This window comes from Aedes albopictus, chromosome 1 (genome assembly GCF_035046485.1).
Source record: "Aedes albopictus strain Foshan chromosome 1, AalbF5, whole genome shotgun sequence".
NCBI lineage: Eukaryota > Metazoa > Arthropoda > Insecta > Diptera > Culicidae > Aedes > Aedes albopictus.
The window spans coordinates 313,262,947-313,286,804 of NC_085136.1; positions in this window are offsets into that span (position 1 = coordinate 313,262,947).

Sequence of the window (23,858 nt, forward strand, 5' to 3'; positions counted from 1 at the left end):
GGTCACCTTCAATTTTGAACGTATTTTTGGAGCATTCAAAAGTTATTTATTTTTTATTACAAGACTATCTCATAACTGACTTCAATCACGCGGAATGAACGCTTAAAATTATAACATAAAATTATGATAATTTTTTAGTGAAAACATCGATTTTCAAGTCGCCTGATGACCACTCGAATCGTAAAGTTTTTTATATTCCAAATAAATTTATAAAATGTTTACTAGTAGCTCTTGTTTACTCAGTATGGATATGGAGCATATATGAATGCGAGACAAATCTTATATTTTGACGTTTTTCGTTGAGAAAATGTGAATTACCTAAAAGGTGACCCATCTTGCCCCGCCCTTTTTTCACGGCGCAAAATCGATCACTTTTTTAAACTGCTTGTTTAACATCATATTTTGTATTTAATGATTTTTTTATCGACTTTTAGCATAGCTAACTAGTGTATTGAAGAGTAGCGGACAAATACAAACCAATACGATTTGTATTTACAAAGTTATGGTGATGCATCCTTAGGTGACCCATCTTGCCCCGCCCCACCCTACATTATTTACAGAGTAGCTATGGATGATCTACCACGTTTGTATTGATATTAAGTGAACAGTGTTAACTGAGTGTTTTTTGGATTGCAGCCTGATCATCATCTGTGTCCCAAACAGACTCCCACTGACTTCGTTCGTACTCTCCTTTCTCGGTTCGACTCGTCGAACTCCAGGCAAATGGTTTAGCTGGCTACCAAATCCATGGGATAAAACCATCAGCTTACAGCGTTACCTTAGATATCATTACTACGCTCCTATAGGAACCTTCTAAGTTTCCTGCGGTCGGGAGGTCGCTCGTAGTTCAATTGATTGGAATCTTTTCTTGGAGACGAAACCACAACCGTCCAATAATTTCCCAAACCTAGTTTGTATTTTAGTGGCATAAGTCCTTCGTTACTGTGCTTCATAGAGCATTGGTCTTCCGCCATGCACATTCCGCCATGCACATTCCGCCATGATCCATTCCTAGACGTACGGCACTCCCGACCCTGGGTAGTTTGCGACCTATCGCAACAAACTATTTGCTGGTTGTTTATCTGAGAGCACTTATAGTTGCGGTGTCGGTTGTGGTACCCTTTCATCGGGACCAACCTCCACCGGCAGTTCTGTTTCTGAACGCAGACACCATTCTCCTGTGGACACGCTTGGCCGTCAACAGCGGCAACTACAACTTGAACAGAACTCATAAGAATACACTTCTGAAAAGCGCGGTTTTTGAACTTCCTATCAACGCACCAAAACACACTAGGACTGCCAAACCCACCAGTGGCTTCAACGGCGATATTTCCATGACGAAACGATAACAAAGGTTTTCCCCGAAGAGTTCTTACTTTTTTATGCGAATCTGTAGCCCGTGCAAAACGTTTGATTAGCCTATAAAACTTGCGTACGCTACCGCAGAGAAGAGAAGGTCCTCTCCCGAGTCAGAAATTGATTAAAATTTCATGCTGTTGGTCGCGACACCTAGCGGTTGAAACCACACTTTTTACACGGAAAATTTCAACCGTGTTGACACGATAGAGCAAAGTATTTTGGAGGCAGGTATACCAACTCAAAAGTTGATTCGCAAAAATATTGTGTTCAACTAGAATGTATTTCGGGGACATATTCAACGTTGCTTATTCATTAAAATCGTAAAAAGGGTACGCGATACAAAAATGCGGGGAATATACGTATGGAAATTAGGAAAAATGGGTAAACACCATTATTATGCTTTATAACAGCTTGCAATTGCAAAAACATCGTTGGTACGTCTACCATATTATTGCCATAGTGGTCGAAACAACAATTGATATGCTCTCAATGAAACAAATTATCAAAAAATAAAAGAATCAATCATCGATATGACGTCATTTATTCATTAATTTTGGTTATACCTGAAAGTAATCAACATACTTTGAGCCATGCAGTTGTTTTGACGTTTAGACACGATGGAAACGAAATGAGCAGAAACAAAATAAATCGGGTCGATTTTCGACGTCAAAAATTTATCACTTTTCATGTGGTCGATTTGTTCTAAGATGCCCTTCTCTTCTCTGGCTGCCGTCAACCGCAGCAGTATGAAGAGCTGCTGCCTGATAAGCAGTTCGATCTGTTAGAGTTTTTACGCTGAACTGAGCCAAGAGAGAGCCAATCGGGTGCAATTTATAAGCGAGAGAGTAGAGACGGTCCGAAGAAGAGATAATGCTTCGAGGATTCTGAGAGGTCCAAAAAAATAGTACCTATGTAGGGTACTGGTTCCCTTATTAAGCATGTAGCTCCCATTTTCATCCTACGAAAAACAAAGGATTGAAGCCTTATTTGTTTTGTTTCTTATTTTTGTATTTTTTGTTAGGAGTGAGCACGCATGAAAACAAAAAGAACGGAATCAATCGGTGCCGTAATCGCTTGTTTTCGAATAGGATGAATAAGGGAGCGTGAGATTACTGATGGAACACATACCCTATGTGGTGATAAGATTGGGGTACGCTTTCTAATTATGTTTTTATTCGAGCGTTTTTCCTAGCCTGACGCATTGCGTCGATGTTATTCTAGGCAGCTTAAATAAGCACCCAAGAACTGTGAAAAATTAAAACTTGAGAAGCATATGGCGCATTTCCCTCCCCACTGGACCCCTTTCGCCGTTAGCATAATTGCGGTATCATGAAAAAAAAAACTGCGATTTCTCATCGAATCGTGTCGGTGTCTTCTGTGCACTTGTTCAGCATCTTAAAATGAAAGGGGTCCAGTGGGGTAGAATTGGTAGTCAATTGGGTTTTTAGATTTAGAAAAATGTATTGTTTTTTTCGATTTTATACGAAAGAGCATCTTTTTTTGAGCCACTATGATTTTTTTTTTCTGATTTTAAGAACTTTATTTTGGTTCCTAAAATCAATTTTAAAGAGATTTTTTGAAATCACCTTTTGACAGCTGAGCAACTGCTTGACAGCTCCGCCCAGTACAAAATGCGACGAGGGGTGATCCGACAAATCGCTCCCATACAAACTTCAAAATGATTTTTAAATAGGTTCCCGGGCACCAAAATTCACGAAAATTTGGATTTCGGCTCAGTTTGGCATGCAGATTCAGAATATCGAATTATTTCAACACCGTTAAAGAAGCCAATTGGTAGTCAATTGGGTTTTTAGATTTAGAAAAAATGTATTGTTTTTTCGATTTTATACGAAAGAGCATCTATTTTTGAGCCACTATGATTTTTTTTCAGATTTTAAGAACTTTATTTTGGTGCCTAAAATCAATTTTAAAGAGATTTTTTGAAATCACCTTTTGACAGCTGAGCAACTGCTTGACAGCTCCGCCCAGTACAAAATGCGACGAGGGGTGATCCGACAAATCGCTCCCATACAAACTTCAAAATGATTTTTAAATAGGTTCCCGGGCACCAAAATTCACGAAAATTTGGATTTCGGCTCAGTTTGGCATGCAGATTCCGAATATGGAATTATCTCAACACTGCTGAAGCCAATTACAGGTATACCTCGATTTAGTGGACCCTCGATTATATAGACCCTCGATTTTATGTACTTCGATTTTATGTACATTTTACCTCGATTTTATGTACATTTTTTTAATGATAAAATTTGTAATATTCATCAGTTTAATACTTGCAGTTTGTATCATGATGACTTATAATACAGGGGTTTTCAGCCCTTTTGACTCGTGGAGCACTTTATATCTATAAATTATTTTGTGGAGCAGCCATATTAGACCCATATGACAAAATGTGTGATTAATTATTTCTAGTGCTGTCACGGTAGAATCAGAGCTAGTTAGTCCCGATTCCCCGATTCCAGCGTACTTACACGTGTACAGAAATTCCTGAAGGAACTGCTGGAACAACTTCTGAAAAATTCATGGAACAACTTTTGAGGAAGTTCCGGAAGGAATAACTGGAAACTCCCAGTGAAATACCTAACAAAACCTCTTGAGATATTGTTGAAAAAAAAAAATCCTGGAGAAATCCCCAAACAAAAATCCTTAACATTTTTTGAATTCCTTGATAAATCCATAGAGAAATTCTTAGAGGTATGCTTGGAGGAAATCCTGGAAAAGTTTCTGAGAAAATACATAGAGGAATACTCGGCGGAATTTCTGATGAAATCTCTGTGTCAATTTTTGAAGGAATCTCTGCAATAATGTCTTTCAGCCTTTCCATAGCAATCCTCTGTAGAAGTCTGCAAAATCTGTAGGAAATTTTCTTTGAGGATTTCCAAAGACTTTCTTAAGAAATCCTAGGAGCACTTTCTGGAAGAGAATTGTTTTGAAGGAATACCAAAGGAATGTGAATAAATTTTGGGAATTTCCTTAATAATCTCTTGTAGAGAATTCCTAAAGCAATCCTTGGAGACAGTTCTTTAGAAAGTTTCTAAGGAAATTTTGAAAGAATTTTGAGCTTCTGATCCTCAATGTATTCGTGAATCATATTCTAAAAAAAAATTATGGAATATTTTTAAGAAACTTCATAAAAGGTTTTCTAGATGAATGCTTTGAAAAAAAAATCGGAAAATCGAGAAGAATCTCTATTAAAGAAATCCGAAGAAATTCGTAGATAAATTTCTGGAACAATCTATGCAAAATTTTTTGAACGCATTTTTGCAAGCTATCCATGCAATACTTTCTTAAGGTGTTCTTGGTAAAATTTCTAAATGACATTCTAAAAAATGTGAAGGAACTCCCAGGGTAGTTTCTATAGGAATGCCTGGAGAAAATTCCCGAATGGTTCTCACATTTTTAAGAAACCCTGGAGAAATTCCTAGAGAAATCCCAGGAAGTTTTTTTTGACAGAAATTTAGATTAAAAATAAATCTTTGGAGCTATTTCTAAAGCAAACCCCGGGGAAAGTTTTGGAATAAATCTTTGGGGGATTGTTTGAGAGAATGCTTAAAGGTATTTCCGAAAGATTTTTCGAAAAAAAACTGAAAAAGTCTCAAAAAAGTAGAACAGGAATTTCTACAAAAAATCATACACATCTCTTTCTGAAAATTCTGGAGAAATCCTTAGAAATTGGAAGTTACTGTGGGAATATTTGGTGAAATCCTTGGAAGAATTTCCAATGTTTCCCAGTTCAATTTTTTAAGGAACTTTTGAAACATTTTCTGAAAAATAGTTTCTGAATGCATCGCTGAATGTTTTATTACATAAATCTCTGGAGAAATTTCTGAATAAATGTCTAAAGATATTTCTGAAGGAATCTCTGAACGCATTTTTGTAAGAATCCCTGCCACAAAAGTTCAGCCTATTGGACGCAGTGGCTTAATTTCCCCAACAGGGGAGGAAAAAAAAAGAATCCCTATAGAGATTCCTCTATAGAGGAATTTCTACTCATATTCATGGATATTTTTTTTGGAAAAATGGAAGAATTTCAGAAGTAAATCATGAAAGATGCTTTGAAAGAATTCTTTGTGAAATTTATAGAATAGAAGGAATTTCTAAACAAATCTATGAAGAACGTATTCATGAAAGAGTTTTTGAAAGAATCCATGAAGGATTTTTTGGCGGAATACTTGGACAAGTTTCCGCAAATAAAAATAGAATAGAAAAACTTCTGAAAGAAAAAATTGGTAGATTTTCTACCTAAAAAACCAAAAGATTCTCGTACGAATGCCTAGAGCAATTTATGAATAAATAACAAAAGGAATTTCTCAAACAATCTCTGAAATGATTTGTGAAAAATCATGGAGGAATTGGTGAAGCAAATCTTGCCAAATTTTGTTAAATAATTCTTTGTGACTCTTCTGGAGGAACACATGTAAGATTTTCTGAAATATTCTGTAACATGATTTGATGTGAAAAGTTTTATTCGGAGACCGTCGTAATAAAGTTGAAAATTCTGGGTTCACCTAATTTAATTTAACACCCCAGAATTGCAACAAAAGGCGACCGAGCAGATAGCGGCACAAACCTACACTACTCGTACAGAAAGAACGTTCGGCAAATACAGCACAACCAGTAATCACGCTCTATCAGGTGCTTGTCATTGTCACGAATCTCTAAATTTCCGAAGGAACCCTTTGAGGAAGTTCAGATGGGATCCCTGGAGGAATTTAGCAACTTTTTAAATTTTTTTGGGACATTTATGCAAATAACGTTATTGTGTATGTCCATTGCTCAAAATATTGGCTTTTGAATCAACCTTACATAGTTTTGCACACAAAAGAATTCGATCGTAACAAAAAAGCCAGATAGTGGTTTATTCGTTATTTAGCGAGAATAGTAAGAAACCAAAGCTTGTTTTTCTCAGAGATGGCGCCACCACATTAAAAGTAAAATCATTTTTCTTGTATGGACAAATCGTTGGCTTGCACTCGTTCCGCATCGCAGCGATTTGTGCCTTGGGGCAAAAAGTTGCAAATTAGAAACAAAATCATTATCCCTACGAGTTTCTTCTGGATTCATTGCAGTAACAGAGAATTAATTACATCACCATACAAATTTCAAGTTGTTTACTTCTTTTTTTCTGACTGGCATTTTCCACCCGTGTTGCGCATGATGTTTCGAGTAGGTAGGTGCCAGGCGGCGCCGCTGTGTATGTGAAAAACACATGGAACACGAGCGCCATCTATGATTCCGTAGCGCAAACTTTTCTGCTTGTTTACACTGTTATCACGTTTACCGCATTTATCAGAAAAGCGCCACTACCGGCACTTTAGCATAAGCGCAGCTGCTTACTTCCTATTACTAATATATGCCAAAAACTCCGAGCCTTTTATCAAAAACTCAATTTTCATGCGAATTTTGTATGTTTTGGGACATTTTGGTATAAAATTTACATAAGAATAAAATAAAAAATTTTGCTTCGGTTTTATGTAAAATTCGATTTTATAGACATTTCAAAAATTGAAATGTCCACTAAATCGAGGTATACCTGTATGACTTACCTTACGTTGTGTTCATTCCTTCCCGCCAGGAGTGGGAAGGAGGTGGACCCAGCGTTCCAACAGGCTCTATAAATTTCTTCACAGATGGTTCGAAAATGAATAATCTGACAGGCTCCGGAATCTATGGCCCTAGAACAAAAATCTCTGTCCACTTAGGACAGTGGCCCACACATTGGCGTAACTAGAGGGTGGGCCGCGTAGTTGCCGGCTAAGAATAGGACTACTAACCCCAATTCAAGGTGTCAGGCGACCCGTGCCGAGGAATGAGTGATCGAGGGGGTGAAAAAGATGCTCGATCTTTAACGGAGCCTGTGGGGTACCTGGGCACCCCCCACAGTATGCTGTCCCTTACCGCGTTAATGCAGAGCTCTGGCGTGGTGGACATTATTTCTCGTGCAACTCGTGGGAACAATGAGCAAGAATCAAAAATCAAATATCTTAGGTGGAAGTAGTGGTGCGATCAACCCCTTCGCAAGAAGTGGGTTGATGAGGTCTCCGACAAGGAGAAGCGAGGAGTCAGGTGCTGGTAGCTTACGTAGCTCAAGCGTGGGAGCTCCTGTCCACTCCACGGCAAGCCAGCCGGTGGAGGTCATGGACGGAGCGTGGCTGCTGAGGGCCATAAGCCAAGAAGTTGGTAAAGGACGGCCCGCATTAGAGGTTGCTGAGCACCAGCTTGGCAAAATCATCGACTTTGCGACAACTAAGTCGAATATAAGCAAGGACCTGAAAACGGCCTTGCTTAGACTTAGAGTGTCTGTCGATGAGGCCAAGCAGGAGCACGCGGTGGCGTTGCTGGCTGCTACAGCTGCGGAACCAGCAAAGGAGAATGTGTCGAAGTTTACACAAACAGAGGCCTTCTCCTTCGCAGGTAGTCCGAGGAGTGTGGAAGCGAATGCTCGTGACAAACGCGACAAGCATTCGCAGAAGCGGGCGAGGCAGCCGTCAGGTGAGGAGCTGTCTGGCGGCGCCCGCAAGGCCAGGCGTATAATAACCCCGAAAGCCGGTGGTAACGCTGGAAAGTCGGACCCCAGCCAGGGTTCCCGGAAAGCTGGGAAGGGTGGGCCTGAAAAGGCTGGCCCGTCCCGGAATGAAGGGAATAAGGGGTTGCGACCAATGGTGGGCCCTCAGCAGCCACAGAGCAGGGCGGTCCAAGGAGAAGACCCTCCTTGGACAAAGGTAGAGCGGAAGAAGAAGAAGAAGGTGATTCCGCAGGTAGAAGCGCAGGTCGCCAAGCCAAGGCGTAGGAAGGCAGGTGCCAGGCGCGAAAAAGGTGACGCTATCGTCATCAAGACCGAACAGTCGAAATACTCGGACGTCTTGAAGGCGATGAGGTGCGACGCCAAGCTCGAGGGTCTTGGAGCCGATGTACGCAGTATCAGACGTACTCGTACGGGCGAAATGATCCTGGAGCTTAAGCGCCAGAAGGATCACAAGGGCGCCGCCTACAAGAGGCTGGCAGAAGAGGTCCTTGGTGATGGAGTGGAGGTGAGGGCTCTTACGCATGAGGCGACTCTGAAGGTCAAAGACCTAGACGAGATCACCGAAGCGGAAGAGCTCGTCACGGCACTGCGGCAACAGTGCGATGTTCAGGTGGCCGCCACAGCCGTCAGGCTGCGGAAGGGGCCAGCAGGGACACAGATAGCTCTGGTTCAGCTACCTGTGGCGGATGTTAAAAAATCCGTTAAAGTAGGGAGTATTAAGGTGGGCTGGTGTGTTTGTCACCTGACATTCCACGAGCCACCTGAGGTTTGCTTCAGGTGTCTGGAACCAGGACACAAGTCGTGGGACTGCAAAGGCCCCGACAGGCGCAAACTGTGTAGGCGATGCGGCGCTGAAGGTCATAAGGCCCAAAGCTGCACGAGTCCGCCCATCTGCATGATCTGTACCGGGAAAACCTCGAAAAACAGACATGCGATGGGTGGTCCAGGGTGCCCGGCCTTTAAGAAAGCCGCAGTGAGCAACAAATCACAGTGCAGGTAACGCAGCTGAACCTGAACCACTGTGATGCGGCTCAGCAACTGCTTTGTCAGGCGGTTTCTGAGTGGGAGACGGATATCGCCATCATTTCGGACCCATACCGAGTACCCGCCGGCAACGGCAACTGGGCCTCGGATGGGACCAGGAAAATGGCGGCGATATGGACGACGGGTAAATACCCCGTGCAGGAGTTGGTGTCTACTACCTATGAGGGCTTCGTGGTCGCCAAAGTAAACGGGGTCTTCTTCTGTAGCTGTTATGCGCCTCCGCGGTGGCCGATCGAGCGGTTCACGCAAATGCTGGACCGCTTAACGACCGTGCTAACAGGGCGAAGGCCGGTGGTAATAGCGGGTGACTTTAATGCCTGGGCTGTGGAATGGGGAAGCCGTTTCACGAACCAGCGGGGTCAGATCCTGCTAGAAACACTGGCCATCTTAGATGTCGACTTGGCTAACGTCGGTACCAAGAGTACCTATAGTCGAAACGGAGCGGAGTCAATTATTGACGTGACCTTTTGTAGTCCTGGCCTAACAAGTAGTTCGAACTGGAGAGTAGATGATGGCTACACTCACAGCGACCACCTGGCGGTTCGCTACAGTATCGACTACAACAACAGCAGACAGCGGATAGAAGAAGAGGCGGCTAGGCCAAGGCCAAGCCCTCGTAGGTGGAAGACATCATACTTCGACGAAGAGGTATTTAGGGAAGCGCTCCGCCGTGAGCGAAACTTACTCGGTTTAGACGGCGACGAGCTGGTAGCGGTGCTCTCACGTGCGTGTGATGCGACCATGCCTAGGAGAGTCCACCCTAGAAATGGGAGGCCACCGGCTTACTGGTGGACCGACGCGATTGCGGACCTGCGCCGCGCCTGCCTACGGGCTAGGCGGCGGATGCAGCGAGCACGATCAGAGGAAGAGCGAAACGAACGGCGGGTGGTGTTCGCCGCTGCAAAAGCCGCGCTCAAGACCGAGATAAGAGCAAGCAAGAAGGCCTGCTTTGAGGGTCTCTGTCAGAGCGCCAATACGACCCCGTGGGGTGATGCCTACAGGATCGTTATGGCCAAGACGAGAGGTGTGATGGCTCCTACAGAGCAATCTCCAGAGATGTTGGAGGGGATCATTGGAGGACTTTTTCCGCGTCATGATCCTAGTCCTTGGCCTCCTTTCGTAGGACAGCCGGGGACTGGGGCTGGCGATGAGGAAAGGGTCACCGATGTGGAACTTGCGGGGATAGCGAAGTCCCTTAGCGTAGGTAAGGCCCCAGGTCCGGACGGAGTTCCGAACCTGGCCTTAAAAGTAGCTATTGCAGAAGCTCCCGAGATGTTCAGGTCTGCTATGCAGAAATGCCTGGACGAGGGAGTTTTCCCAGAAGCTTGGAAGAGGCAGAGCCTGGTACTATTGCCAAAGGCGGGGAAACCACCCGGAGACCCGTCGGCATATAGACCAATATGCTTGATTGACACGGCGGGGAAGGTGCTCGAAAAGATCATCCTCAATAGAATGTTGAAGTTCACTGAGGGCGTAAATGGTCTCTCGAGCAACCAGTATGGCTTCCGGAAGGGGAGGTCCACCGTAGACGCTATCTTGTCGGTTACAAAAACCGCCGAGAAAGCACTCGAGCCTAAGAGGAGGGGAATTCGCTTTTGCGGGGTAGTGACTCTGGATGTAAGGAATGCATTTAATAGCGCCAGTTGGGCTGCTATTGCTGATGCGCTCTTGCGTCTGGGGATACCGGAGTACTTGTACAAGATTCTCGGAAGCTACTTCCAGAATCGCGTACTAGTATACGACACGGAGGTGGGTCGGAAGTGCTTTCACATAACCTCAGGAGTCCCGCAAGGTTCCATCCTGGGTCCGGTGTTATGGAATGTCATGTACGACGAGGTGTTGAGGTTAGAGTACCCAGTGGGAGTGGTGATTGTCGGATTTGCCGACGATATTACGCTCGAAGTCTACGGTGAAACGATCGAGGAGGTGAAGTTGACTACCGACCACTCGATCAAGGTTGTGGAGGCGTGGATGCGGTCCAGAAAACTGGAGCTGGCTCACCACAAGACAGAGGTGACGGTTGTGAACAACATGCAGTCGGCGCAGCAGACGGAGATCAGTGTAGGAGAGTGCACTATCCTGTCGAAGCGCTCTGTCAAGCACTTGGGCGTGATGATCGACGATAAGCTTACCTTCGGTAGCCACGTCGATTATGCCTGTAAAAGAGCCTCCACAGCTATTGCGGCACTGTCCCGGATGATGTCCAATAGCTCAGCGGTGTACGCCAGTAAGCGCAAGCTTCTGGCTAGTGTTGCTACGTCCATACTTAGGTATGGCGGCCCGGCGTGGGGTACCGCGCTAAGTACTGAATGCTACCGACGGAAGCTGGAAAGTACTTACAGGCTTATGTGCCTGAGGGTTGCAAGCGCGTACCGTACCGTGTCACACGACGCTCTCTGTGTCATTACTGGTATGGTGCCCATCAGCATTCTTATCAGTGAGGATATGGAGTGCTTCGAAATGCGCGGCACAAGAGGCATACGCAAGACTGTCAGGATGGCCTCTATGGTCAAATGGCAGCGCGCGTGGGACAGTTCCACCAAAGGAAGGTGGACCCATAGGTTGATACCGAGGGTAGATAGTTGGATTAATAGGCGCCATGGGGAAGTTTCATTCCACCTGACACAGGTCCTTACAGGCCATGGTTGCTTCCGACAGTATCTACACCGTTTCGGGCATGCGGATTCTCCCGAATGCCCAGTGTGCAATGGTTTAGAGGAAACGGCGGAACACGTCTTGTTCGTGTGCCCGCGTTTTCGCACAATGCGTGACCGCATGCTTGCCACATGCGGGGAGGACACAACTCCGGACAACTTGGTCCAGAGAATGTGTAGGGATGAGATTAGCTGGAATGCCGTTTCAACGGCTATCACCCATATCGTCTGGGAGCTACAAAGGAGGTGGCGCGTGGACTCGGAGAATGGCTAGTCCAGATGCAGTACAAGAGGTGGTCCAGGGGTTCGAAGTCGGCTTCGTAGGTCATACCGGTGCCCTGCGGTCGAGATCGACCCTTACAGCGATTAAGTGGCCGCGGAGAGGAAGTCCCGGTAGCGGTGCTGTCGTGGCGTCGGTCTACTGGGTTGGATCTGAGCCCGCGGTTGGAAAGGGGTCCCCGGCAAGGGTCGGGGTAGGTGAGACCCTGCTGTCTGCAACCTACGGATGCAGCTGATAAGGCCTGAAGGGTAGTGATACCCTTGCCTTCAGCAGGTCAGATCGGGTTGCATGTGGGCATCAGTTCTTGATGTCCGCTCAGCAGTAGGGCGCGGGCGGGGTTGACCCTGCCCGCCTTCCGTGGACAAAGGGAGTGGCGAGGACCACTCGGGAAACTGGCTAAGCGCCAGCATGCTATCGTGATGGACTCTCCAGTGCGAGTCATCGATGTTCGTTGCTGCTAGGCTACGGCAGCTAACCTTGAGGGTGCGATATGCACTAGCCCCTCTCTGAAGCAATACCTTCTTGGTGGTTCCGGAGAGACGTAGGGTTTGGCGACCATAGGAATGTGTTTTAGTGGGTCGAGGAGAGAGTAGTCCTGGCTTCTACCGGCATTGTAGAAGACGGCCTCATCCCCACACTACCCTAACCTTCCTGTTAGGGTGTCTGATGAGCAGATTTATCCCCCTATGGTTTAGAAGGAAAAAAAAAAAAAAAAAAAAGAGGGTGGGCCACGGGGACCAGCCCCCCCAGAATCCGTCAGCCCCCCCCCCCCCCCCCCCCCCAGAAATTTTTCATGACTTTATATATGGAAATGAAATTAGAAAAAATCTGAAAACCACTGTCGTGGTGACGAACATAGATCTATAATAGACATTTATTTGGTATAATATGTGTTTAAATTGACAGTTATTGGAGACAATTCTCAACTTGTCACTCTTTACAAGATCATTGTCCAAGTAATTAGTTAGTTTTGTTTGGAAATATTATATAATCAGAATAGGAAGTAAGCAGCTGCGCTTATGCTAAAGTGCCGGTAGTGGCGCTTTCCTGATAAATGCGGTAAACGTGATAACAGTGTAAACAAGCAGAAAAGTTTGCGCTACGGAATCATAGACGGCGCTCGTGTTCCATGTGTTTTTCACATACACAGCGGCGCCGCCTGGCACCTACCTACTCGAAACATCATGCGCAACACGGGTGGAAAATGCCAGTCAGAAAAAAAGAAGTAAACAACTTGAAATTTGTATGGTGATGTAATCAATGAATTAACTACATCGGCTGTTTTCCTAATCTCCGCATCGACCAAAGTGGCGCTAGCTTCTATGCGCGAAAAATCGCTAAAAGTAAATCGCAAAAATATTGTATGGCGAATAGCATCTAAAGGCGTATTTCTCGAAGTGGAACACATTATTCGAAAAAATATTTGGTAGCGGTTGTGCACAATGATGACCGGTTTGGTGCCTACCGAATATTTTTTCGGTAAAAGCTTTTGATTTCGAGAAATTCGAGTTTAGATGCTTTTTGCCATACAAAATAAAATTATTTTACTCCTGCTGACCAACATTGAACGCATTCCCTGCGGGTAATCCATTCTCTGTTACTGCAATGAATCCAGAAGAAACGCGTAAGGATAATGATTTTGTTTCTAATAGTAAGAAATCAAAGCTTGTTTTTCTCAGAGATGGCGCCACCACATTAAAAGTAAAATCATTTTTCTTGTATGGACAAATCGTTGGCTTGCACACGTTCCGCATCGCAGCGATTTGTGCCTTGGGCAAAAAGTTGCAAATTAGAAACAAAATCATTATCCCTACGCGTTTCTTCTGGATTCATTGCAGTAACAGAGAATAGGAAGTAAGCAGCTGCGCTTACACGGTCAGAAAATTCACTCATTTTCGAGCAAAAGTGGGACAACTCAAAATTGAGTAAATTTTTTTTCCAGCGATAGCGCTGGCCCAAGTGCGAAAATATCATCAGTTTAAGCCGTATAATATTCTTGATGATGCGAAGAATATTATACGGCTTAAACCAGTTGGATTTTTGCACTTGGGCCAGCGCAATCGCTGGAAATGCAATTTACTCATTTTTTGAGCTGTTCCAGTTTAGCTCAGTTTTGTGTGAATCTTACTCATTTTAGAGTAACATTTTCTTAGCGTGTATGCTAAAGTGCCGGTAGTGGCGCTTTTGTGATAAATGCGGTAAACGTGATAACAGTGTAAACAAGCAGAAAAGTTTGCGCTACGGAATCATAGACGGCGCTCGTGTTCCATGTGTTTTTCACATATACAGCGGCGCCGCCTGGCACCTGTCCACTCGAAACATCATGCGCAACACGGGTGGAAAATGCCAGTCAGAAAAAAAGAAGTAACAACTTGAAATTTGTATGGTGATGTAATCAAATCTCTGTTACTGCAATGAATCCAGAAGAAACGCGTAGGGATAATGATTTTGTTTCTAATTTGCAACTTTTTGCCCCAAGGCACAAATCGCTGCGATGCGGAACGTGTGCAAGCCAACGATTTGTCCATACAAGAAAAATGATTTTACTTTTAATGTGGTGGCGCCATCTCTGCACGGTCAGAAAATTCACTCATTTTCGAGCTAAAGTGGGACAACTCAAAATTGAGTAAATTTTTCTTCCAGCGATAGCGCTCGCCCTAGTGCGAAAATCTCATCAGTTTAAGCCGTATAATATTCTTGATGATGCGAAGAATATTATACGGCTTAAACCAGTTGGATTTTTGCACTTGGGCCAGCGCTATCGCTGGAAATGCAATTTACTCATTTTTTGAGCTGTTCCAGTTTAGCTCAGTTTTGTGTGAATCTTACTCATTTTAGAGTAACATTTTCTTAGCGTGTGAGAAAAACAAGCTTTGATTTCTTACACGGTCAGAAAATTCACTCATTTTCGAGCAAAAGTGGGACAACTCAAAATTGAGTGAATTTTTTTTCCAGCGATAGCGCTGGCCCAAGTGCGAAAATATCATCAGTTTAAGCCGTATAATATTCTTGATGATGCGAAGAATATTATACGGCTTAAACCAGTTGGATTTTTGCACTTGGGCCAGCGCAATCGCTGGAAATGCAATTTACTCATTTTTTGAGCTGTTCCAGTTTAGCTCAGTTTTGTGTGAATCTTACTCATTTTAGAGTAACATTTTCTTAGCGTGTATGCTAAAGTGCCGGTAGTGGCGCTTTTGTGATAAATGCGGTAAACGTGATAACAGTGCACGCTAAGAAAATGTTACTCTAAAATGAGTAAGATTCACACAAAACTGAGCTAAACTGGAGCAGCTCAAAAAATGAGTAAATTGCATTTCCAGCGATAGCGCTGGCCCAAGTGCAAAAATCCAACTGGTTTAAGCCGTATAATATTCTTCGCCTCATCAAGAATATTATACGGCTTAAACTGATGAGATTTTCGCACTTGGGCCAGCGCTATTGCTGGAAAAAAAATTTACTCAATTTTGAGTTGTCCCACTTTAGCTCCAAAATGAGTGAATTTTCTGACCGTGTACAAGTTGTTTACTTCTTTTTTTCTGACTGGCATTTTCTACCCGTGTTGCGCATGATGTTTCGAGTGGATAGGTGCCAGGCGGCGCCGCTGTATATGTGGAAAACACATGGAACACGAGCGCCATCTATGATTCCGTAGCGCAAACTTTTCTGCTTGTTTACACTGTTATCACGTTTACCGCATTTATCAGAAAAGCGCCACTACCGGCACTTTAGCATAAGCGCAGCTGCTTACTTCCTATTTGCAACTTTTTGCCCCAAGGCACAAATCGCTGCGATGCGAAACAAGTGCAAGCCAGCGATTTGTCCATACAAGAAAAATGATTTTACTTTTAATGTGGTGGCGCCATCTCTGAGAAAATCAAGCTTTGATTCCTTACTATAGGAAGTAAGCGCAGCTATGCTAAAGTGCCGGTAGTGGCGCTTTTCTGATAAATGCGGTAAACGTGATAACAGTGTAAACAAGCAGAAAAGTTTGCGCTACGGAATCATAGATGGCGCTCGTGTTCCATGTGTTTTTCACATATACAGCGGCGCCGCCTAGCACCTATCCACTCGAAACATCATGCGCAACACGGGTGGAAAATGCCAGTCAGAAAAAAAGAAGTAAACAACTTGAAATTTGTATGGTGATGTAATCAATTCTCTGTTACTGCAATGAATCCAGAAGAAACGCGTAGGGATAATGATTTTGTTTCTAATTTGCAACTTTTTGCCCCAAGGTACAAATCGCTGCGATGCGGAACGAGTGCAAGCCAACGATTTGTTCATACAAGAAAAATGATTTTACTTTTAATGTGGTGGCGCCATCTCTGAGAAAAACAAGCTTTGATTTCTTACTATTGTGCACAACCACTACCAAATATTTTTTCGAATAATGTATTCCACTTCGATAAATTTGCCTTTAGATGCTATTCGCCATACAATATTTTTGCGATTTACTTTTAGCGATTTTTCGCGCATAGAAACTAGCGCCACATTGGTCGATGCGGAGAATAGGAAAACAGCCGATGTAGTTAATTCATAAATTAAATTTTGTATAGCGAAATGCATCTAAACTTGAATTACTTGAAATACAAAGCTTTTACTGAAAAAATATTTGATAGGCTTAATTCGCCCCCAAAACGACGATTCGACCGCTTGGGAGTGTTGTCGTCGTCGTGATGATGCTTCCCAAAAGCAATGTCAAATTCGTTCGGGGTTTCAAAACATTGGAAAGAAATTCATTATTTTTACAGTCAGATTGAGATTTACGAGTAAATGAGTGTGATCCGAAGGTATAACTGTTTATTCTGAGCATAACAGTATGTTTTTACGGCTGTGAAAACTAATTAGAAGTACGATATTTCTGGGTCTGAAAATCGTTCAGGCGAAGTGGATAGCAAATCTAACCTAGAATATCCTACAATTCTAACCTCAACTTCTCACTTGCACAAGCCGGATCTCATTTTTCACGGAAATGGTGGAACAAAATGCACAACTAATGTACGTGCGACCGAGGGAATGAATTAAATGCTTTGGCTGTTTTCCTACTCTCCGCATCGACCAATGTGGCGCCAGCTTCTATGCGCGAAAAATCGCTAAAAGTAAATCGCAAAAATATTGTATGGCGAATAGCATCTAAACACAGAGAACAGACGTCTATCTTCGCTTTCTGCCTTGTGTAAAACTTTGTAACGGTCATATCAGAGTATGTGGTTATGCTCCCGTTGCGCGGCGCTAGCGTCCCATCACTTACATTGTTGTGTTGTCAAATTTGTTTCCAGTGCTCGCCGTTTTTGGCCGTTTGGCGCTTGTGTCGCTTTGTGGGCTAGTGTATTTTAACGATGAACCCTGCCATCGTGGGGTCAAATCGACTTTATATGTGGGGCAGTCTCCGTTGGTGGCGTTGAGGTACACTTAAATCCTTTACACACGATTTCGACGTATTTTTGTTCGAGCTTAAATGTCTGTTCTCTGTGATCTAAAGGCGTATTTCTCGAAGTGGAACACAATATTTGAAAAAATATTTGGTAGCGGTTGTGCACAATGATGATCGGTTCGGTGCCTACCAAATATTTTTTCGGTAAAAGCTTTTGATTTCGAGAAATTCGAGTTTAGATGCTTTTCGCCATACAAAATAAAATTATTTTACTCCTGCTGATCAACATTGAACGCACTCTCTGCGGGTAATCCATTGAAAGTTCTACCATTCCCACTTAAAAAAATTGTCGGATGTGGGTTGTAAGTAGGAAAAATAAAATAATTCCCCCAACAGATTTTGTTGATAGGTATGTAAAAAAGGTAAACATCATCAGTTCGGTAGTTGCGCTACCGAAACAAAGATGGGTAACAGTATGTTTTGTTTTGCCCTTGAAAGCCAATAGTGGTCACCATTGTGCACAACCACTACCAAATATTTTTTCGAATAATATGTTCCACTTTGAAGAATTTGCCTTTAGATGGTATTCGCCATACAATATTTTTGCGATTTACTTTTAGCAATTTTTCGCGCATAGAAGCTAGCGCCACATTGGTCGATGCGGAGAGTAGGAAAACAGCCGATGTAGTTAATGAATGAATGGATCATTGAAGCCGACTTTTCCGCTACTCACCGCATCAAAACAAAAGCGCCTCCGTATATGAACGGTAACACAGTGACAGCAGTCGAGTTACGTCAAACACACACGGCTACGGTGGCGCTATCTGTTCATTTCATAGCGGCCGTTTTAGTTATTTTAGTGATCCATTAAATGCTTTGGCTGTTTTCTTACTCTCCGCATCGACCAATGTGGCGCTAGCTTCTATGCACGAAAAATCGCGAAAAGTAAGTCGCAAAAATATTGTATGGCGAATAGCATCTAAAGACAAATTTATCGAAGGGGAATACATTATTCGAAAAAATATTTGATAGTGGTTGTGCACAATGGTGACTACTATTATACCTACCAAATATTTTTTCAGTAAAAGCTTTCTATTTCAAGTAATTCAAGTTTAGATGCTTTTCACCTCACAAAATAAAATGGATTTACTCCTGCTGATCAACTGTGGGTGTGCGCCAAGCGGGTAGTCCATTAACTACATCGACTGTTTTTCTACTCTCCGCATCGACCAATGTGGCGCTAGCTTCCATGCGCGAAAAATCGCTAAAAGTAAATCGCAAAAATATTGTATGGCGAATACCATCTAAAGGCAAATTCTTCAAAGTGGAACACATTATTAGAAAAAATATTTGGTAGTGGTTGTGCACAATGGTGACCACTATTAAGCCTACCAAATATTTTTTTCGGGAAAAGCTTTGTATTTCAAGTAATTCAAGTTAAGATGCATTTCGCCATACAAAATTAAATTGATTAACTCCTGCTCATCAACTGTGGCTGCGCGCAAAGCGGGTAGTCCATTCGTTTCAGCTCCGTACTAGCAGCGGCGTCATGGTCGCGATTTTTTCCGCATTCAAGTTCGCAGATTATGAACAATCCTCGGTACCCACTCTACGTAATTTATGTTTATTCCCTTACTGTCAGAGCTGTCAGATCAGTGTAACACGCTAAATATAATTTACACAAAAGGCAATTTACACGGAAAAAAATACACGGTAATGAATATTTATTGGGTACCGGGCTGGACACAGAAAATTTGATGGTTTTCTATTGGTACATCGAGGTCTTGAAATTAGTCTATGGTACTAGGATCCGGAATAAAGCGACGCTTTATCATTTCTTGAGCGATTCCTTGCCTGAATTTTCCACGCATCGAGATAGGCCAAGATATTTCTTGCGATCTCCGTACTACCTATTAATGGACTACCCGCTTTGCGCGCAGCCACAGTTGATCAGCAGGAGTAAATCAATTTAATTTTGTATGGCGAAATGCATCTAAACTTGAATTACTTGAAATACAAAGCTTTTCCTGAAAAAATATTTGGTAGGCTTAATAGTGGTCACCATTGTGCACAACCACTACCAAATATTTTTTCGAATAATGTGTTCCACTTTGAAGAATTTGCCTTTAGATGCTATTCGCCATACAATATTTTTGCGATTTACTTTTAGCGATTTTTCGCGCATAGAAGCTAGCGCCACATTGGTCGATGCGGAGAGTAGGAAAACAGCCGATGTAGTTAATTCATTGGGTCTTTGGATGGACTCTACGATCTGGAAAACGCCGTATTGGTGCAAAAGCTACTGTGAATGGAAATGCTGTGAACGGGAAAAAATCGTCCGGTGCTAAGCAGGCTACCAGAGCAGAACGATCGAGCAACTCACAAGTGACGACTAGTACTGGTAGGATGTTTGGACAGACTGTCATCATCAAACCGAAAGAAAGTCAACACAGGCTGATTTAACGCAAAAGCATATTCGAGAAAAAATAGATCCATTCGATTTTTCTGTAAAAGGCATCCGCTCCAAGGATAACGGTGATGTTGTCGTTCGTTTTGAAACTAGCGCCCATGCCCAAAAACTTGTAGAAAATTGAGCTTGTTAGGGGAAGAGCGTAATTTGAGAAAAAAGCTAGTTTTTATATTCATATGAAGTTGTTCAAAGTTAGTGTACAAAGGAAAAAAACATAAGGAAAAAAGGGGTGCATCGAATCGTTGCAAAACCTGGAATGCTTGCCGAAGATGTCGTTGTTAGCGGATCACTGCCACAATTTCTTAGTTTTATATGAAGAAAACTAGTTGGCTGATCAGACGAGAATGGAATCCGTTTCGGTTCTTGGCGTACTCGAAGTGAGGAATTCGGTGAGTTCATTCTGACTTGAAATTTCGTAGCTGTACATATCACAATCACGATTACGATATGAATTCTTTTTGGGATATTTACTAAATCAAATACAATTTTTTCTGTTTTTATTCGGGAAGGGATCACTCTACTTTTTTCTCGTTTCAGAGAGCGAGTAATGGCGCTTAAGCCTAGCCTTTGAAGCCAGGACACATGGAGAAATGCCTGTGTCCCATCCCAGGAGAAGAGTTGCCAACGGAGTGTGCATCAAACTTCTTAGCAGCACCACTCCCAACGATTTTATATTCAAACACCATTCCCCTAAACGAAAGGGTTGGTACGGTTGTCCCCGTTTCTTCCTTCATTCAATTCAAAAAAGTTTGTCAATCATGTTATTCATTAGTGGATAACCTGATTGCCTTAAGTTTAAGAATTATCTTCCAACCCATTATTCTGCACAGTGGGCCTGGCCGTTTTAATATTTATGTCATATCATCTCTGATATGCTGCAAATATTAATGCCGACAAGAAAATATCGGAAGAAATTTTGGTATTTCCAGGATGCTTTTCAATACTGGCTGTGCAAGCACTAGAATAGAATAGAATAGAATAGAATAGAATAGAATAGAATAGAATAGCGCCCATGCCCAAAAACTTGTAACTGCAGCCGTAAATGTGCTATCCGATGACTACGAAATTTCGATACTACAACCCTTGAAGCCCAGAGTAAAAATCATAGGTTTGCCTGAGGATGTAGATGCTTCTGAGCTTGTCCCGATTCTGAAGAAGCAAAACGGATTGTCACCCTCGTCTCAAATAACACTGATTCGTATACGCAAGATTGAGAAACGGAAAAACTTCCCGTTCATCGCTATTCTTGAGACCGATGCGTGTGAAGGCAGTCAGGCAGATGGTAGATTATTCGCCTATTCGGCCTAGCAATCAATTTCCGATAGCGTATCAACTGCTTTTGGTGGTAAATTTAATACCAGTATATGTCTTGCAGAAGCACAAGTAGATGCTGCACCAATGAATTAAATGCTTTGATTGTTTTCCTCTCTCCGCATCGACCAATGTGGCGCTAGCTTCTATGCGCGAAAGATCACTTAAAGTAAATAGCAAAAAAATATTGTATGGCGAATAGCATCCAATGGCGTATTTCTCGAAGTCAAACACATTATTCGAAAAAATATTTGGTAGCGGTTGTGCACAATGATGACCGGTTTGGTGCCTACAAAATATTTTTTCGGTAAAAGCTTCTCATTTCGAAAAATTCGAGTTTAGATGCTTTTCGCCATACAAAATAAAATGATTTTACTCCTGTTGAGCAACATTGAACGCACTCCCTTCCGGTAATCCATTCAAGTGGACTTTTCATCGCAGAAACGTGGTTCTTTCAACATTGGCTCAACCAACCTCAGCGGCTCTCCGGCAACAAATCCTGCATCAAGAAACTCTCATGATTGTCTTGTTGACAATCCTGTTTGTACAGGTAAATTAGAAGAATGTATATGTCGCGCCGAAGTTAGTACACGGAACCAGAAATCAACCCAAATATAGGTTCTTTTCACTCATATCATAGACTAATTTCAAGACCTCGATGTACCAAAGAAAACCATTAAATTTTCTGTGTCCAGTCTGTTGGCTCATTGCCAACATGTATGAAACGTAGGGGTTCGAGCCAGCAGAATCAGCCCTATGCCGAAATCTGCTAGCTACGCGCACTTCACTACAGTCGGCTCACTGCCGACGACGATGACGAGATGAGGATGGAATGGAGCTAGCAGTCCGTCTGCACATTGCCGACTACCGCTGCCCCAGCACACACTACGAAAACTCGGATACCGTCGGCTCACTGCCGACGACGTACTGCGGTGGCCCACTGCTACATACACACATGTACTCACCAGAGCGGCACACTGCCGCCGATGCGGACGACGACGCAGAGAGGTCGACGACGACGCGACTGTGGCAGTCCTATACACGCGATCACGAGGAGGACGAATGCCGACGCTGCTTGGTCGACACTGTGCTGGCTCACTGCCAACACATGCACACGATGACGATGATCACTGACAATGACGACTGTGCTGGCTCACTGCCAACACGACACGAGGTATCGCTGTGCTTGACTCGCACACACGATGACGACGACGACGACTGCCCACTGACGACGCGGTACAGTGCCGCGCTGCGCTTGGTGCCGAAGCAAAATAACTGTTTCTCGCTCACCCTGCGAGTAGCATCGCCTACCACCGTAACTCTCAAGTGGATGGCTCTGAAAAGAGCCTTTGGAAAATTAATTTTCGGTAGCGAGCTAAGATGCTGGGTGACGGAAACCACGACGATATTGGCACCACGCAGCTGCGCACTGGAACTAGAAGTGGCCGGGCACTGATGGGAAGAATCACCGTCGAAAATGATAACACGGTTTTCACTTAGACTAGACTTTACTTGTTCACTGGTTGGAATACAAAAAACTTCTGAGCATACGGCTCGACCTACACCTACTTTTATACAATGGTTCAATATTAGCTAGAATTTTGTGATTGGCTGAGTTTTCCTTGGTCCTGATTGGCTTGGTAGCTGACGGCACGAGGCGGTTGGCTGTACTTTTTCTCTCTTGCGCCTCTCGTAGCGTCTGTCGGCTGCCGGTTGGCATCTCGGTTGGCAAAACGTGTTGGATCGTGTCGCTAGCGTCGCGCGGATCCGCCGATTCGCATCGACGTCAAATCTTCGCTGTTGCGAACACAGTCCGGTACCCAATAAATATTCATCACCGTGTATTTTTTTTCCGTGTAAATTGCTTTTTGTGTAAAATATATTTAGCGTGTTACACCGATCTGACAGCTCTGACAGTAAGGGACTAAACATAAATTACGAAAAGTGAGTACCGAGGATTGTTCACAATCTGCGAACCTGACTGCGGAAAAAATCGCGACCATGACGCCGCTGCTCATATCGGCTCTTCCGTGCGAGAACCCAAATTTGGCTATACCGCGTTAAAGCTCTGAGTGGGTAGTTTCCGTTTGATGCCGGCAGAAAATTGCAACCCATCGCAAAGTTCTTTCTACCTAGCGTTAACTTTCGAAGTACCCTAGTGGGTTGAAATAATCCCACTTTTGGGTAAACGACAAAGAACCCAAATTTGGCTTCTCGCACGGACATTTTCGGCTAGGTAGCTGAGAAAACAACCCACTGCTGGGTAAAAAGTTCAAGCGGTCTACTTATTTTTGCGTTCTTATTTTTTAGGTAATCTGTTTTTTCCGTGTAGATGTCCCTGCACCCCCTGAGTCAAGTTATCGATGTACTTCTAGCTGCGACGGGAGCTCAACCTCGCAGAGTATCGGTGATCAAGAAACAGGACACAAGTTGTCGTTCTTCTACCAGAACGTTCGTGGACTGCGCACCAAGATTGACCGGGAGATTGACGCTTTCTTCCTCGCAGTGACGGCATGCCATTATGATGTAATGGACTACCCGCTTGGTGCACACCCACAGTTGATCAGCAGGAGTAAATCCATTTTATTTTGTATGGTGAAAAGCATCTAAACTTAAATTACTTGAAATAGAAAGCTTTTACTGAAAAATATTTGGTAGGCTTAATAGTGGTCACCATTGTGCACAACCACTACCGAATATTTTTTCGAATAATGTATTCCGCTTCGATAAATTTGCCTTTAGATGCTATTCGCCATACAATATTTTTGCGATTTACTTTTAGCGATTTTTCGCGCATAGAAGCTAGCGCCACATTGGTC